Genomic DNA, 6,822 nt, shown 5'->3' on the forward strand with positions numbered 1-6,822 from the left:
TGTTTTATTGGGAATTTTTTAATCGAAACAAGTCACTCCCGACTTTCATTTTATTGAAACAACAGCTTGGGGGAAAGTGGGGCTACATTATCTTTTTCCATGGAAATTCAAAAATAAAATAATTTTTAGAAGATTATAGATTTGGGATTATCTTCTTAACGGTTTATGATTTTTTTTATTTATGGAGAAATGTTATATTTTTCAAATATGTTAAAGGTAAATGGTATTATCAGGAAATTAAAGAAATATAAGTAAATGTTTGCTTAACACCTTTGCATGGACTTTACTTTAATTTTTTAAAAATAAAATACAATTTATCTTAAAACTATAAGTGCACATTTCATCTTTAAACATTTCTGTACAAAACTGCAGCAATCGATTTTTGAAATTGAGTGGTCGAAAAATAGGGGTTTTGACACCAAAATCCCTCTGTGCGCCATCTTGAATATCATGACTGAGAGAATAATACCAGCAAAAGTTGTTGAAGCTGCTAGACAATTAATAACAACCGATTTGTACATTAAACACGGCATAACTATTGACACCAATTGGTTCGATAGTTTTGTTTCTCAAAATGAAAATATCAACGATATTTTCAACAGTCAAAGCGACGATGACTGTTACAATTATAATGACGTGGATGAGTTTAATGCAGAAAGTCAACGACCTCTGGATATAGTAATGGATGAAGATTGCGAAGAACTCTCATTTGTTACTATATATGGAGGAACGAAAATAACGTGTCCAGAAACATATAGCAAAATTGTTACATATATCAGAATTGCGCAGATATGACAGACGTGCATGTAGAATAGACAAGCCAAGCATGTAGAATAGACTTGTCAATAAAAAGTGCTACATCCATTGCCTTACCCAAATGTATTCGATCGACAAAAGTCACAGCGGGTAATGTACTTAATGGTTCTTATATGAATAACCTAATAAAATACGATGATGGGTATCGAATTTTAAAAGGTTTTCGTTCTTCTCCAGCTCATTGCGAAGCTGAGATGAAAAAAGCAATTGCAATAATTCAATACAATACAGAAATAACTGATGAATATGCTGTTAATCTCAGTTTCGCAGAAAAGGCTAGATTAATACGTAGTGATTCGATTACTTGTGCACGTTATTTCGAATTCAGATTACGACAACTTTTTGCACTTTTCAAAACTAACAATGGAATTTTTAATAGCCATCCTGTTGAAAAACATTGCTTGCTCACCACATATGCATGGCATGTATAAAGGATGCTCCAAAAATTTATCTAAACGATCACACAACATTCCCGGCCGTAATAGAGTTTATTGATAAGTATATAAGCACAAAGTACCGATCCAATACATCGATACAGAGGGGAAAGAAATTTCCGGTATAGTATACCGTATCCTCCAATGCCCCAAACAGAACGGGTGGTGCTAAAACAGGTACTTTAAACATCCTCACCATTCGGAGGAATTTCGTTGGTAGTATTTGGCAATCTAAGGCAACTTCCACCCATAGGTGATAATTGGATATTTGCGGCACCCTCTAATGATTCATATACAACTCAATTCTAAATATTCCCAGGGAATAAAGTTCCCTGAAAACGCTGAAGTACAGCAGATAGATATGAAGAAGCAAAGGATAGAAAGGAGAATGCTACGGGATGCCAGTATCCCACTTGATTTGCCACGTACTTTGTAAGTACACGAGGATATTAATTTGTTACTACATTTTATTAAAATGGTTCATTCTGAAGGTTTGAGAAATATTATAGAGTAAATCAACCGGCCTTCAAATATCTTTTGGATGTGTTAACGACCAACATTCAGCCAAAACGTAAGTCGTTTGGAGTTTCCCCAATAATTAAATTAAGTGCGGCTCTACGCTTCTTTGCGAAGGTGGGTATCAAACGGGTATAGTGAAGGATTGTGATGTATCTGTGGCCCAGGGAAGTCTTAGCAAAGTTCTTTCACAGATTATAAATGTTTTTGAAGAACATTTATGCCCAAGATGGATAACTTTCTGCAGAACAGAAGAAGAAAAACGGAAAACTGCGTTATCTCTATCTATTAAGCATGGCATTCCCAGCGTAATAGGATGCGTCGATGGGACACATTTCCACTTAATAGCTCCTTCTAATAACAAACACTTATCCTACAACAGAAAGGGTTACTACAGTTTGAATGTGATGCTGGTAAGTTTATGTTCTGTATGACGAATAACTGATTTTTAAACAATAAATGTTTTTTACAGGTTTGTGGTCATGAGTTGCGGATTCTGTATGTTGATGCCTCCCAACCATGTGCGTGCCACGACTCTTATATTTGGAATTTAAGCGTGTTGCGAGCTTATCTTGAGCAAGATTACCTTATAATCGGCAGCAATTATTGGCTTCTTGGTAAATTTTTTAGTTACATCAGACTGCATTCATAAATTAATAATGCAGACGTTCTCTGGAACCGTGGATTCTGACCACTCATAGACGTGGAGATAAAATTCAATGAAGCTCACTTCAAATGCCAAAATTTGATTGAAAATTTAGATACTCTTAGCATTCAAGATAGCGATGTGTTACCCTTAGCTTCACCGCAATATTTGTCCGATGCCCAAAATATTAGAAATAATGTTGGGAATAATCTCTAATAAATGTGTATTCTAAATAAAACTACACATGTGTATATATTTCTCTACATTTTAAAAAATTTACAATTCTATTAATTTTCTTAGAGTTGAATTTTTTTACTCGCAAAAATTTACCACTGATTTTACTACAAATATATCCTTACGTACAAAAACATTGGGCGAAATGTCATACAATAATTGACTAAGACCACAAGGAATTTATTAATAGCAGAGGGGGAGAATTGGTTTCCTTTATAAGAGAAATCATACCAGTCAAGATCACACAACATAGCGTTGTATTTTTTTGCTCGCAACTGTATGTATATAGAAAAAATTACAAAACTAAAACAAACAAAAATAACTATTATATCAAGTACAATTACATAGTTATCGAAAGAATTTCCATCTGCTTTCGGTTTGTGTTTTTCGACCTATAATACTTACATTTTGTGCTACAACTCCCTTTGAATTTTTTGGGGAGATTTTTCCCAAATTTTTTCACCGCATTCTCCCATTTTTTGACTTTTGTAATACCTACTTTTTTTTCCCGGGGAAGAGATTCCCATTTCGAAGTTCATTTAGAATAAGGGAAAAGAGAAAAAATTCCCGGGGAGATTTTGTTTAGAATAAGGGAAAAGGGAATAAACTCCCAGGGATAGTATTATATATGAATCTTCCTTGTGGGATACCTTTAAATATTTTGAACTTACGGAAATTATACACCAAAGAGAAGATCAAGAATTTGCTAGAGCTCTGAATAATATGACATACATATAATAATAATATCTTGTTATTATTATATAATAATATCTTGTTCCGACATTTTTCTCTAATGAAATCACGGGAAGTTCTTGAATCCAATGTTCCTGATGAAGCAATAGTTTTGTTCGTATCATTTTCTACCTTTAAATATTTTTGGATTTTAAGTTACCTCTTATAGAAAGATTAACTTTAAAAGTATTTGTTTATCAATAATAAATATATTAACAAATGAAAATAATACATAATAGAAACTTAAAACTTTGTTTTTATAAAAAAAATATAAGATGATTCAAAAGAAAAAATTTTGTATTATATTAGTTGATGCTGTTTGATCTTACGAAACCCTTGTAAGAGTAAACACGTCAAACAAATTTGTGATAAAAAAATGTGGTTACGCTTTTTTGATCAAATATTTGCCATGTATGAACCTACCTTAAGAATAATTGAACTAATCTGCACAACACAACGTCAATTGATAAATTGGATTCCTAAAGAGTACGAATTTATGTTTGAAAATAAAACATAACAAATAAAATCACTCAATAATATAATTAATCGATATCCAAAAATCATTTCAAAGGCATCGACTGGTTCGACTTTTACCAGGCCATCATAAAATAATACAAGAATTTCCACTCAGTGCCACCACCTCTACTACGTACATATGTATGTATGTATGTAAGTACGTACAGCCTATAACAGTAAATTCATTCATTCGTTGGTTGGTTCATTCATTTAGTCAGTCATCTTTGCTTGCCAATAAATAGATGATGGCTCACCAATTTTCGATTTAAAGTCAAAATACAAGCAGGCAAAAAAAAAAACAACACCGAAAACAAACAAAAAAACCTAAACTCCAACAAAAAAAAAACAATAAACAATCCAGAGTGCTATATTCGGCTATGCGGAATCTTATATACCCTTCTTTCTCCCAAATAGAAAAATCATTTTAACCATTCCGTTAATGATTTAATTACGATTTATTTCATAGGCTTAATTCCATTATACTACTTCAAGCGTAGCACAGTGGTGGAAAAGAACAATAGTAGGAAATAAATCCGTAACTAGAGATGGGTTTAAGTTTTAAATTTGGACTTTAAAAAACAAGGTGAGGCGGATCCTCAAGCCCTGAAATTGGACTATTGTCGATTATCCAAATTGCTATTTTTTGGGTTATACTTCGTTGTAGAGGCTTCGAAATATTTCATTTGACTTATGCCCGTAACTTCAATAAATATATAACTCCTTTTTAAAATACCCAGCAGATAAATTTCCCTAAAAGATAATTTGACATTAATTTAAAATCGATATCTAATATATATTCAATTGGTATGTTTTGACTCTGATTGTTTTTTTTTTGTTATTATCAAATTATATATTGTAAGCGAATATATATTTTCTATTAATTTTTTAGTTTTTGTATGGGTGCTTGTGAGATTACCAGATAATTTGCTGTCCTTGTGCATTTAAATAAGCTAAAATAAAATATATTCCACTTTTTTTTACTTTACATCAATGCTTTAAAGGTCCTTTGCAAGCACTATAAAATTGTTTTGTTAAATATCATTACCCTGTGTGTCCCTAAAACTACCTTCACTTTAATTTTTCTAATCTTTTTCTTTCGAAAAATAATATATGTATATATTTTTAATAAAATTAGTGCGAAATAATAAAATAATATTTAATGATCTCTTTTTTCTTGTAATGTGTATAAAAAAAAAATAAAAAAAATGTATTTAATTTCAATGTGTAATTTGTTTATACATATATTAGATCAGGATTAAAAATATTCATTTAAAATATTATCGTTAAAAATAACGCATAAAAAACATACTTTTTAATTTTGGTTTTAACAAAACGTACTTATGGCAGTTAGATATATCTATTGATAAGTAAGAAATTTGTTGCCATTTCCAAGTTCATTCAGTTTTTTAAGGGGGCGAAATAAATAAAACTCATTTTCCCAAAAAATTTAAATGTTCGAAAAAGTACCTTTTGGTCTGCGGCTCCTCATATCTACTGCGTATGCATATAGCAGAATTTTCGCCAACAATATTAAGAACATGAAGTCAGTCCCGTTTTGTCTATCGTAATGAGCTTTCACACCTAAGTTGGTCATTCTCCAAATTTTGTGTGTATAAAATAAGTACTAAAATTGTCAATTAAGAGAGTTTTGTAGATAATCGTCATTCCCCTGTGAATATATTTGGCAGGGTAACATCACTAGCAAAGATAACATCATTCGTAAATTAAAAAATAAAGGGCATTCGTAATTTAGCCCTGTTTAATGGCAATCAGGCCGTCCTTCGCTGCCTTCGAGGGATTGCGTTTCACTCGCATTGGTTAATGGTTGGAGTCGTCTAACTGTACCGCGGTTTCTCGAATTTTTTCACATTAACCACATGCATTCATGTTGGTTATAATTTATAACCAATAATAGAGGAAATTTGTTTTACATTTTAATTTTTTATATGAAAACGTTCTTTAAAAATTCTGCGAACCTACGATAATTGAGTAGCTATTAGGGTATTCAATTAATCGGGTTTCTGGTTTAATCGGTTAATCGAGCAAATAATTAATCGAGGTTTAGATTTAATCGGTTAATTTAAAATTATTCGATTAACCGAATAATTTATATTTTCATTTCAAATTGAAAATACAGCAACGAATTTTGTATACAAAAACATAAAAAATGGCAAATAAGGTATCTGAGATCATTTTTGTAAACATATCGCCTATTTGCTGCAACAACATCATTACTCAAAATCCGTGTTTATTGAACTGAGTAATACAAAATATGCGCTGTTCTATAATCTTTCATATAGTTTTATCAGTTTTCAAAAAAATTAATTATTTTTTGTGCAGGGGGTGTTTTGTTGTTGTAAACATTGTAAAAATTCATGTTTTCTCGTATATTTGATAAGTAAAAATTTGGGTTAAATACAGGTTAGACAGATATTAAAATCTCCTATTTAAATTTCTGAAATCGCATGACTTGTTGAAAATTTATTTAAGAAATAGTAAAATGTCATAAAATATTCAAAGATGTTTTTCTCGAAACGACTTTTTTTGAATTATGACGTTGTTGCAGCAAAGGAGCGATGTGTGAGTTTTTTATAGTTTTAGTGAGATATTCTGAAATAATCTTTTATAAAAACGATTTTTTTCTTTAGATTTAATAAAACCTTTCTTGGAAAAAACTCTCTCGCTGATTGTATATTTTGGAGAAATCAAGAATATTCCTTTTTGGATTGTTTTAGATATTGATTAATTTAATAGTTTCGTTCAGTTATGATAAAAGACTCATTTCAAAAAAAAAGTTTCGTCTATACATGTAAATACAAACAAAGTTTCAAATACATGTAAATTAAATATGTCAGTTGTTATACATACTCACTAAACATTTTTATTGGATGTTCAAAAAATATCTAATTTTAATTTGAAATTTGTGTT

General features: G+C 30.8%; 1 pseudogene; it reads left to right on the forward strand.

Annotated features, from left to right (window-relative positions):
- The first annotated feature begins 450 nt into the window (after nucleotides 1–450).
- On the forward strand, nucleotides 451–2,628 carry LOC135951165 (putative nuclease HARBI1; annotated as a pseudogene).
- Nucleotides 2,629–6,822: the final 4,194 nt, after the last annotated feature.

Source organism: Calliphora vicina, chromosome 1, assembly GCF_958450345.1.
Source record: "Calliphora vicina chromosome 1, idCalVici1.1, whole genome shotgun sequence".
Lineage (NCBI taxonomy): Eukaryota > Metazoa > Arthropoda > Insecta > Diptera > Calliphoridae > Calliphora > Calliphora vicina.